Below are 12689 nucleotides of genomic sequence, written 5' to 3'. Positions count from 1 at the left end.
AATAAAGTTCCCCTTTTCTCTGAAAGCAACAACAATGTCCTATCTATTTCCTATGCTTCACTGGCACATTCATATACGTGTGAAGATATACATTTACATTTTAGTGTCCAGAGTGGCTTACAGGAGCAATTAGGATTAAGTGCCTTGTTCAAGGGCACATCGACAGATTTTTCACCTAGTCGGCTTGGGGATTCGGATCAGTGAACTTTGGGTTACTGGTCCAACGCTCTTAACCGCTAGGCTACCTGCCACCCCATATATACATGTCAGAAAGTTGCAAGTATTCCAGAGAAATGTATTGCAATTGGCATAATACCTTTTACAGGGCTTTACATATAGATGTTTGATGCTGAAAGCTATCCTTTTCCATATTTTTCAGGAGTTGAAAGCTCCCCACACCGGAGTCAGCACGGAGGGAGGGGAGGCCACAGCCGCAACCTGGAAGTAGTATGCAGTGATGGATGAGGCGCTGGGGGGCTGCCACTCAATCACCCCACCGGTTATCATCTCCTCATCCTCCCTAGGTGCAGCTGTGGGTTCTTCTCCCTTCCAGATGTGGATGCTGCAGAAAGAGCGGGAGAAAGAGGTGACTGCCATGGAGGCACACCTTATGGCCATTTTAGAGGCCATGTTAAGAAGTAGTTTTATGTATTTATAGCTTTAATTTATTCATGCTGTACTGTTTTTGGTGAAGTTCTTTTTTAAACCCAAATTCGATTTCTGAAAAGTGTTTCTTGTTGGTAATAATAATATAATAGATATATCAGTACATCTACTGTTCGAATGTTTTACTTTCAACATTTCAACATAAAAAAATGTACTCGCACATCTGAGCTATCTTGTTGCAGGTGCATGGTAACAATTACATAAGTTGAAAGAAGAAACCTGCACGCTGCTATTGTTAGCATCACTTTTTTATTGAAGCTTACATGTTGGCCTCTTGGCCTTCATCAGAGCATTTTGCTCTACTAAACTAAATAAACCATCTTTGGTATAATAATAATAATAATTTCTATAGCGCTTTTTCATAATCTCAAAGCGCATCACAAGCAAATACATCATGAGTAGCCTAGCTATAGTTGGCTAAGTCAACCAATAGAGACCAAGTCTTTGAGTGCATGCATCCTCCAAAGATGGAGAGGGACAGTTCATGGCTTGATCAGAGGAAGGTGCTCAGGAGATGGTTGATGAAGAGATAAAGATGGAGTCTGGTGAAGATCTTGTAGAGGGCTAGCTACTCTGGGAACCAGCCTGAGTAATGTAGCCACTGGACTTCTCCTTCATAATGTATGGCACCCACTTGGGTGATGCCTCTGCAGCTCTGGGTGCCAGAAAGCTCACCACACACAGTTCAGAGTAGTAGCCAGTCGTCCTCATTACGAGCCCTCTGCCTCAGCACTGCATTCCTCTACTGCATCTCCCATTCCTTTAGCTTCAGGTGACTCTTCAATTGATTAATGCTTAGGCTTACAGTTAACTAAAGTTTACTCCAAATACATTGTTCCAAATGCTGGCTACTTAGCTAGCTAACGTTAGCCCAAAACAACAACACTCCGGCACTCTGCTGTAGTTAAAGGTCACTGGGTGGGGCTACAGACGATCCTTTCCGGTTCATATGCGAAGCCATAACTGATGGGAACTCTGACAACAGGGAACTGATGTCCCAGTCTGAGTTGGCTTGAACGCACCAAAAGTAGTATGTTGCGGCCGTGGCATACTGCATACTTTTTACTAAACAGTACGTGCTAAATTGTACATGGTACGATTAGTACACAGTATGCAGTTTAAGTAAGTAGTACGCAAGCCAGATTTCGTACACGGCCTCTGTCTGTGTTTCTCCCCCTCTAGTCGTCCACTGCCCGCATTTGATCCAGCGTGCACTGTGTCTTGGCAGGGTACGCTGGGGTGATGTGGGGACCCCAAGGGGTGCACATTTAGTTTTTTGCCCTAACACTACACAGATGATTCAAATAATAAACTCATCATCAAGCTTTGATGATTTGAATCAGCAGTGCTAGGGCAAAAACCTAAATGTGGACCCCTTGGGGTCCCCAGGACCGAGTTAACTAACAGAAAAAGTGGTTTGTTCCCTTTTCCGTGATGGTAGCCTCCCGAACTCAACATCCAACATTCCAAAATATAGATGTAAGCCTTCTACAAGTTTTAATCTAACCAACCATGTATAGGTTATTCCAAGTTTTCGTGTGGCCTTTGAATAGTGTTAGTTTAAACAGTGTTATACTCCAAATGTTTGCCCCCTGTTCTATTAATTTCAGCGTGATATCGATGGAAGTATTTAACAAAAAAAATGTTGCGTTACACTTACTGCATTGGTGACCCATTTGAATCAAAATGCAACAATTCAAAATGTAGCTAGCTGTCTTTTACAAATTGTCCTCTAACCAAAGATTTGTTGTTGTTGATTTTATTAGGATCCTGATTAGCTGATGCCAATGGCGTCAGATAATTTTACTGGGGTCTGACACATAATGAAAAAGACATTATAGGCTAAATACTTTACAATTTACATACATTTTAAAACATGAACATGTACAGTCGTGGTCAAAAGTTTTGAGAATGACACAAATACTAATTTTCACAAAGTCTGCTGCCTCAGTTTTGATGATGGCAATTTGCATATGCTCCAGAATGTCATGAAGAGTGATCAGATGAATTGCAATTAATTGCAAAGTCCCTCTTTGTCATGAAAATGAACTTAATCCCCAAAAAACATTTCCACTGCATTTCAGCCCTGCCACAAAAGGACCAGTCTCTCGTTAACACAGGTGAGAGTGTTGACGAGGACAAGGCTGGAGATCACTCTGTCATGCTGATTGAGTTAGAATAACAGACTGGAAGATTTAAAAGGAGGGTGGTGATTGAAATCATTGTTCTTCCTCTGTTAACCATGGTTACCTGCAAGGAAACACGTGCCGTCATCATTGCTTTGCACAAAAAGGGCTTCACAGGCAAGGATATTGCTGCTAGTAAGATTGCACCTAAATCAACCATTTTTCGGATCATCAAGAACTTCAAGGATAGAGGTTCAATTGTTGTGAAGAAGGTGTCAGGGCGCGCAAGAAAATCCAGCAAGCGCAAGGACCGTCTCCTTAAGTTGATTCAGCTGTGGGATCGGGGCACCACCAGTGCAGAGCTTGCTCACGAATGTCAGCAGGCAGGTGTGAGTGCGTCTGCACGCACAAGGCGAAGACTTTTGGAGGATGGCCTGGTGTCAAGAAGGGCAGCAAAGAAGCCACTTCTCTCCAGGAAAAACATCAGGGACAGACTGATATTCTGCAAAAGGTACAGGGATTGGACTGCTGAGGACTGGGGTAAAGTCATTTTCTCTGATGAATCCCCTTTCCGATTGTTTGGGGCATCCGGAAAACACCTTGTCCGGAGAAGACAAGGTGAGCACTACCATCAGTCCTGTGTCATGCCAACAGTAAAGCATCCTGAGACCATTCATGTGTGGGGTTGCTTCTCAGCCAAGGGAGTGGACTCACTTACATTTTTGCCTAAGAACACAGCCATGAATAAAGAATGGTACCAACACATCCTCCGAGAGCAACTTCTCCCAACCATCCAAGAACAGTTTGGTGACGACCAATGCCTTTTCCAGCATGATGGAGCACCTTGCCATAAGGCAAAAGTGATAACTAAGTGGCTCTGGGAACAAAACATCGACATTTTGGGTGCATGGCCAGGAAACTCCCCAGACCTTAATCCCATTGAGAACTTGTGGTCGATCCTCAATAGGCGGGTGGACAAACAAAACCCACAAATTCTGACAAACTCCAAGCATTGATTATGCAAGAATGGGCTGCCATCAGTCAGGATGTGGCCCAGAAGTTAATTGACAGCATGCCAGGGCGGATTGCAGAGGTCTTGAAAAAGAAGGGTCAACACTGCAAATATTGACTCTTTGCATAAACTTAATGTATTTGTCAATAAAAGCCTTGGACACTTATGGAATGCTTGTAATTATACTTCAGTATACCATAGTAACATCAGACAAAAATATCTCATAACACTGAAGCAGCAAACTTTGTGAAGACCAATACTTGTGTAATTCTCAAAACTTTTTGACCCCGTGCATGTGTGTGCATCTATCAGTTTTACATACATGTCAGTACATACACACAACAAGTACACTCTTAGAAAAAAAGGTGTTATCGAGAACCTAAAAGGGTTCTTCGGCTGTCCCCATAGGATAACCCTTTGAAGAAGCCTTTTTTGTTCCAGGTAGAACCCTTTTGATTTCCATGTAGAACCCTTTAAACAGAAGGTTCTACATGAAACCCAAAAGAGTTCTACCTGGAACCAAAAAGGGTTCTACCTGGAACTAAAAAGGGTTTGCCTATGGGGACAGCCAAAGAACACTTTTGGAACCCTTTTTTATAAGATTGTAGGTCACATGGGGGAGAGGCGTTGTGCCGAGAGGTGTTGCTTTATTTTTAAAATGTTTTATTATATTTGTATTTATTTTTTAAACCAGGTTTGCTGTTCACTTGCGCTATATACACAGTATTTCCAGATTCCGTGTAGTTTTTGAGCTGTGTTAGATGTAACAGGACTTGCAACCTTATCTCCCCACTCTCCCGCAATTGATTTCAACTTGATAATCAATATGAGTGATTGGCAAAACAGTGTTGCGTTTCTCTTTCTGTTTTGTTTACCCCGTATCAAAATGCAACATTCCAAAATGTAGCTGACTGTGTTCTGCAGGTTGTCCTTTAACCAGTGATGTAAAAATATCTCCAGTTTCCAGTTTCTCCATATTTCCACATCACTATCTGCAGGAGTCGTGGTGGGGGCGCGGACGGCGCGTTGGAAGCGGTCTCCAGGGGGACGGGGTGTCGAGACGGTGTCTGGTGGTCAAGTTTTAAATATCTGAGACAAAATCATTCAACCTCTTTTGTGAAACTTTTTAATACCTGTAATAAAATTGTACTTTTGCATTTTCTAAAACGGCCTCATCTGGTGACCTGTTACTGTGCAGGGAAAACTACAGGTGACTGACAAAATAAAGGAAACACCAACATAAAGTGTCTTAATAGAAGGCACAATGCCTTTCCCACATGGGCCACCATGAGCCAGAATAGCTTCAATGCACCATGACATTGATTCTTCATGTGTCAGGAACTCTTTTGGAGGGATGAGACACCATTCTTCCACGAGAAATTCCATAATTTGGTGTTTTGTTGATGTTGGTGGAAAACACTGTCTCAGGCGCTGCTCCAGAATGTCCCATAAGTGTTCAATTGGGTTTAGATCTGGTGACTGAGATGGCCATGGCATATGGTTTACATCATTTTCATGCTCATCAAACCATTCAGTGACCACTCGTGCCCTGTGGATGGGGGTATTGTCATCCTATGGGGGCATAGGCTATGATAGCCAAAATAATGGCCTGACCAGCATGTTTTTATACATGACCCTAAGCATGATGGGATGTTAATTGCTTAATTAATTCATGAACCACACCTGTGTGGAAGAACCTGCTTTCAATATCCTTTGTGTCCCTCATTTATTTAAGTGTTTCTATTATTTTGGCAGTTATCTGTATATGCCATTATTTAAGGTTGAGGTCGTTCCCCTCAATAAACAGAAGGCAGCGTAGTCTATTTAGTGGACCTATAGGGTTAGGTTATCACAATAGTACAGGACCATTCAACCACGGAGGGCACTCATGATTAGTCCAGACATATAACCAATGTGAAAACTCTCTCTCTCTCCCCCCTCTTTCCTTACTTCTCTCTGAAGTCATAATCTTCACACACCATCAGTTGCAGGTCTCAGTGTATCAGTCATAATGAGTTTATTTTACAATGTTGGCCTTTCTCTCTATGTGTGTAATAGCCCTGCTAGGTGGTGCGTTCAACCATTACGTTACAATAACGCTCATGGAGAACTGTTGTTGTGGCAGGTAATGGAGGCGTACTGCATTTGCCTTGAACCTAATTGTCGGATCTTATTCCTTGATTATGATAATGATGCTAATAGTGAGTGAGTAGTGGACAGAGTCATCTACAGAGAAAGAGACATATTGGAGAGAAAGAGAGAGTTGTGTTAGAGCTGTAGTGACTGTGTTGTAGATTTAGTGGGGGTTATTCTGAGGATTAGCGAAGCCGCGCTTGGTGGGAACCTTTGCCTAATGCCTGAAGATTTGCACTGGCTTGTAGGAAGAGCGCCAGGACTTTAGCTCATTGACTTAATATGGTCTTGTGTATGCAATGTTCGAGCATTAGAACTCGGCAACACATACAGTTGAAGTCGGAAGTTTACATACACTTAGGTTGGAGTCATTAAAACTAGTTTTTCAACCACTCCACAAATTACTTGTTAACAAACTATAGTTTTGGCAAGTCGGTTAGGACATCTACTTTGTGCATGACACAAGTAATTTGTCCAACAATTGTTTACAAACAGATTATTTCACTTATAATTCACTGTATCACAATTCCAGTGGGCCAGAAGTTTGACTGTGCCTTTAAACAGCTTGGAAAATTCCAGAAAATGATGTCATGGCTTTAGAAGCTTCTGATAGGCTAATTGACATCATTTTAGTCAATTGGAGGTGTACCTGTGGATGTATTTCAAGGCCTACCTTCAAACTCAGTGCCTCTTTGCTTGACATCATGGGAAAATCAAAAGAAATCAGCCAAGACCTCAGAATTTTTTTTGTAGACCTCCACAAGTCTGGTTCATCCTTGGGAGCAATTTCCAAACGCCTGAAGGTACCACGTTCATCTGTACAAACAATAGTATGCAAGTATAAACACCATGGGACCACGCAGCCGTCATACCGCTCAGGAACGAGACGCGTTCTGTCTCCTAAAGATTAACGTACTTTGGTGCGAAAAGTGCAAATCAATCCTAGAACAACAGCAAAGGACCTTGTGAAGATGCTGGAGGAAACAGGTACAAAAGTATCTATATCCACAGTAAAACGAGTCCTGTATCGACATAACATGAAAGGCCGCTCAGCAAGGAAGAAGCCACTGCTCCAAAATCTCCATAAAAAAGCCAGACTATGGTTTGCAACTGCCCATGGGGACAAAGATCGTATGTTTTGGAGAAATGTCCTCTGGTCTGATGAAACAAGCAAGCCGAAGAACACCATCCCAACCGTGAAGCACAGGGGTGGCAGCATCATGCTGTGGTGGTGCTTTGCTGCAAGAGGGACTGGTGCACTTCAAAAAATAGATGGCATCATGAGGAAGGAAAATTATGTGGATATATTGAAGCAACATCTCAAGACATCAGTCAGGAAGTTAAATCTTGGTCGCAAATGGGTCTTCCAAATGGACAATGACCCCAAGCATACTTCCAAAGTTGTAGCAAAATGGCTTAAGGACAACAAAGTCAAGGTATTGGAGTGGTCATCACAAAGCCCTGACCTCAATCCTATAGAACATTTGTGGGCAGAACTGAAAAAGCGTGTGCGAGCAAGGAGGCATACAAACCTGCTTCAGTTACACCAGCTCTGTCAGGAGGAATGGGCCAAAATTCACCCAACTTATTGTGGGAAGCTTGTGGAAGGCTACCCGAAACGTTTGACCCAAGTTAAACAATTTAAAGGCAATGCTACCAAATACTAATTGAGTGTATGTAAACTTCTGACCCACTGGGAATGTGATGAAAGAAATAAAAGCTGAAATAAATCATTCTCTCTACTATTATTCTGACATTTCATATTCTCAAAATAAAGTGGTGATCCTAACTAACCTAAGACAGGGAATTTTTACTAGGATTAAATGTCAGGAATTGTGAAAAACTGAGTTTTAATGTATTTGGCTAAGGTGTATGTAAACTTCCGACTTCAACTGTTAAGTGCGCAATCTGATAAGTGCACAAACGTTTGGTCTTTCCATGTCACCGGGTTCTGTGGCATATTTCACGGTGATCACTGGGTAGCAAGTGTTGAATTCCATGTTGCATAACTTCACAAAACCTGAATAGTTCCCGTGCCTGAAATGACTGTACATTAATTTTGTTGTTGTGGGTGCCCTTTTAAATGTCACACACTTCCTTCTTCTTCTGTATTCCCCCTCATAAACATCCCTTGCCCCCCTCTTCCCTTTCTACTGTAGCAATGTGGAAGAAGTAGGTTACTGTAAAACTGTCATCAATCTAACATGTAAAAGCACATTTATGGCTTTCCAATATAATGTTATTCAACTTTCTGGGACAAACTAGTTATTTACTAAAATTACAACACACATTTAACCCAATTCAGTGCTTCCTAGTTCCTTGTATCAAACAGTTAGCTATCTCAGTTATATTAAAACCAGGAAAATCTGGAGAGTCGCATGCAGATTACCGACCTATAAATGTAGTAAATTGCAACAATAAAATAATAACAAAACATATAAGCAACAGAATGGCAAAAGTATTACCAGACTTGATACATATTAATCAAACAGGGCTTATTTAAAATAGACACAAATAAATACTATAATATGTTTCAGTATAATACAATCAGTGATGTAGTGGTAAAACAATAGGTGGGTAAGCTCTGATCGCCGGTTGCGGTGAAGAATGTATTGCTCCATAGACTTTCAATGCATTTTCAATGCACTTGCAAACAGTTAGCAGGCATACACACACTCACGCGCACACACACTTCACAATTCAAATACTTCATGAGGTAGCCCTAACATTTTCGGGTTGTACTTTAAGAAAAAATAGTCCTTCAGTTATCCTTGACAAACACTCTCTTCACAAAAATGATAAGGGCAATGAAAGTAGCACTTAACAGTAATAGGCCTTACTGATTTCCTGGAAGCTGCTCCTTCTCACAGATACAATGGAAGGAAGAGGAGAGGGAGATGGGAAGAGAGGGAGAAAATAAGAGAGAGGGAGAGAAAGAGGGGAAGCAATAGGAAGGGAGAGATTTACTTTACACTAGTAGGCTATGGGGGACATTTTCAATCTAAATCATCATAAATCAAGGTTACACAATTAATCATATTTCCCCTTCCAATCAGAATGGTCTCCTCTGTGAAAGAAAATTAGAGAGAAAGAAGGAGAGAAAAACAGTCAGTAAATCACTCTTTCTACAGAGGTGGAGGTGAATAAAAATATTTCAAAATTAGGAGGCAATTTTAATGCCCATTAATTCCACTATTTCGCTCCCCCATCTCTCTCTCTTTCCCTCTCATCTCTCTCTCATCACTCTCTCTCTCCCTAGCTGCAGTCTTAACAACCTGAATGGTATTTCAGAGAGGATCGATAGAGAGACATGCAGATGACTAAGTTTCTCACCGCTCCTTAAATGTATAATTTAGTGTGGATTGATTCCAAAATAGACTGAGTAATCAGAAAGCTCCTGCCCCGTGGAGAGGGATGGACCAATCACAGAGGAGCTCAGACCCCGGAGAAGTTGCATTCAACAACCTGTAAGAAGGAGAAGCAGAGACAGAGAGACAAATAAAGAAAGAGAGACAGAGAGGCCCCGGAGGTGTCACTGTGCAAACCTACACTAATTATGACCAGCTTACCTCCACTCTACACTTGTCAACGTCTGGTGAAGTGGTGAAACGGAATCAGGCGCAGGACACAGAACTGAGAAAATGAATGGATTTACTAAACAAAAGTAAACCATAACAAACCCTCCACGCAGGGAAGAGCAGAACAACAGCTCACCACACGACGTAAGACAACGGACAATCACGCACAAACTCAGGAGGGAAAACAGAGGTAATTATAGGGACACAAATAAGCATAATGGGTAACAGGAGTGATTAATAAAGACAAGACTAGTGTAACACAGAAACATCGATCGGTGGCAGCTAATACTCCGGTGACAACGAACGCTGAAGCCTGCCCGAGCAAGGAGGAGGGGCAGCCTCGGCTGTATTCGTGACAACACGATCTCCCTTGTTGTTACTTTAGCTATGGATGTTCAAGATAATTTACTGATTAATTACTGGAATAATTATTGATCCAATTGATCTAATTCATTTGGTTATCCTATCCAAATTCATCATTCTGGATTCTCGTCGAGCTCTCAGAATTCAAGAATCCAATCGCTCTTTAAGGACTTCAATGCAACAACGAATTTACTTCAACGTTTTATTACTAGACTAAGATAGATTGAAAATGAGGTAGGTACAGTTGGCTTAATAGACACAAGATACAAATGGAATGCAGTACAATCATTGAAGTGGGAAACGCTACGCTTCAATATGACAACACTTTAACAGGAAATTGGAAATTCTTATTCATGAAAACAGGAGTGACAGAGGCTACATCAGTAAAGTTTCACAGTCGTGAAACAATAGGCTCCCTAACCAGGGGTATACCGGTCCGGGTATTAACGCCCGCTGTGGACAGTGCCAGGACAATATTGGTTATTGAGATGTAACTTCGACTAACCGTAACAATAATCAGTTGTTGACACCACTTTTACACAGACACAGCGTCACCCAAATGGAAAATAAATACAATTATGTATTTACGTGTATGTTAGCTGAATGTCGTCTGGTTCAGTTGGATTTCCGTTATGACGGAGATGAAGCACGGAAAAGGTCAGTGGTCCTGGCGTTGGAGCTTGCAGCTGAATACGTTTCTTCCCTCGTTGGAGCTCACACGCAGGGGAGCTCGTTGTTCTCAACTCTGTTCAGTCCAAAGCGATAAAGTTTGTTAAGGCCCTAGTGGAATGTTCGGGTCCCTTTAGGGATAGAACTCAATGGTTCGTCGTGAGTGAGTAAAGTGTATTGTTCGGCAAAGTTCCTCTCAGGTTCTTCTTCTGAGTTGGATAAAGCTGCCTCGATCAGTGTTTTGGGTTTCCAAGGAGATGGGAAAGTCCCTTGCAGAACTTGATCTGATTTCTGGATGGTAAGTCCTCTTATTTATAGGGAGACTCACAGAAGGATTGCTCTAATGACCGGACAGTGTGACACGGGAACGCCCCGTTGATTCAGAGAACAAAACACATTTAATGCTCAAATGAGAGAAACCTGAGATTTCCTCCTAAGTGTTCACAGAATGTTAAAAATGTGTTTTGAATTTAAAAAACTATCTCTAGGATGAAGTACATAGTCTTTAGTGTACAAACATGACCATGGTCAAATCCATACATTTTCATTTACAGAAACATCCACATTATACCTCTATTGACATAGGAAAATCAGAAGAAAGATATAAAAACATTTTCCAGGTTATATCAACATGTCATGAGTTCAACAGTTTCATACATTGATAAGAAAACGTGTTTAAATGTCCTTTTTCACTCTTGGCGGCATTTTCTCTTTGTTACAAAGAGTAACAATTCCTGACTCTCCTCTTGGGATACACATGCAGATCACCAGACGGTCTGCTGACTTGCAGAGGGTCTGGTTTCTGTCTCTTGACCTGCTCAGGGCCATTCAGAGTTGTAAAGTGAGAAAGCGAGAGCAGTTTATTGGTCTTGTGATGGGTTGAAAGGGGGCGCTGTCAATTCCAGACCTGTACATCTTGGCCTGAAATGTGGCACTCTGTCCACTCATGGGATAGCATTAAAACACTCTGCTTTCTCTTGCCAGGCATACTTTCTCTCCACACCTCAAAGCCTGGAGCGGATTAAAAGCAAACAGCAGGAAATTATTAGGACTCAAAGGTGGGCTTTCAGACTGATTGATTGATATTATTATAATGTTTCCTCTTTTGAAAAAGTATCTCTGTTTTGATTCGAGACCAGGGCACCTTGTTTGTTCTCAGCCTTCATTACAAAGTCTTTGATTGATAATCAGGAAGCTTTTATTCTGATCAAAGAATTCATTAATTTCCAAAAAATACAGATGTTCTTGTATCCTGTGTAAAGATATCTTTGTGTTTAAAGTTTCCTTCAGACTTCCTGAGTGAACAGCAGGACATCCTATGTATCCTTGCTTTCTGCACCACAGGAAACCAAACGCTCCCTCTCTAAATCCCAGGTGGGACGTTGGATTGTTCAGTAAGGTTAAGACCAGTGGGTCTTATCTGGTCTTTCCAGGGTCATAGTACTGCCATTTCCCTTTCTCCCAGGCACTTAATTGATTTACTGTACATCACTGATAGGAGAGGGAGGCCACATATCTGGTTACCCTTGTAGAAATCACTGCAACACTGCAGCCCTTGATGCTCGAGCTATGCATTCCTGTTCCAAAGCCTTAGCTACCTCTCCTGTTCAGCCTCAGGTTCTACACTCATACATCAAACTTCCACAGCCTGCACCCCTACTCAGGTTGCATAGCAATTGTCCTTGTGGTGACATGCAGCCCATTAGGTCCCCCACCAAGAGGCTGTTACTGGCGGTGACAGGGTCTGGGATGGGGAGCCGTGCGGTTGTTGTGACAACGACAAGTGGTTGTCACTCCTGTTTCTGTCATCCTACAGACCCCGCTATGCCTCCCTAAACGTACTTTTGTCAGTGTGCGTGGGTGTGTGCGTGTGCTTGTGGGTGTCTGTGTGTGTGTGTCTGTGTGTGTGTCTGTGTGGACGTGTTTAACTATAGTTGTGGGGACCAGAAGTCACACAAGAATAGTAAACAAACAACATTTGACCAACAAGTTTGTGACTGCACTGGGCCTTTAAAACACAAACAACATTGTGTCAAGACCAGAGCATGTGAGCAGAGTGGAGCGGGAGCGAGCGTGGAGCGCGAGCGAGCGGATTTTGGACAGAGCGCAGAGCGGCATTTTTAAAAGGACGGAGCGTTGCCC

This window comes from Coregonus lavaretus (assembly GCF_964263955.1).
Source record: "Coregonus lavaretus genome assembly, chromosome: 37".
In the NCBI taxonomy this organism is placed as follows: domain Eukaryota; kingdom Metazoa; phylum Chordata; class Actinopteri; order Salmoniformes; family Salmonidae; genus Coregonus; species Coregonus lavaretus.
Note: the sequence above shows the minus strand (reverse complement) of the source record.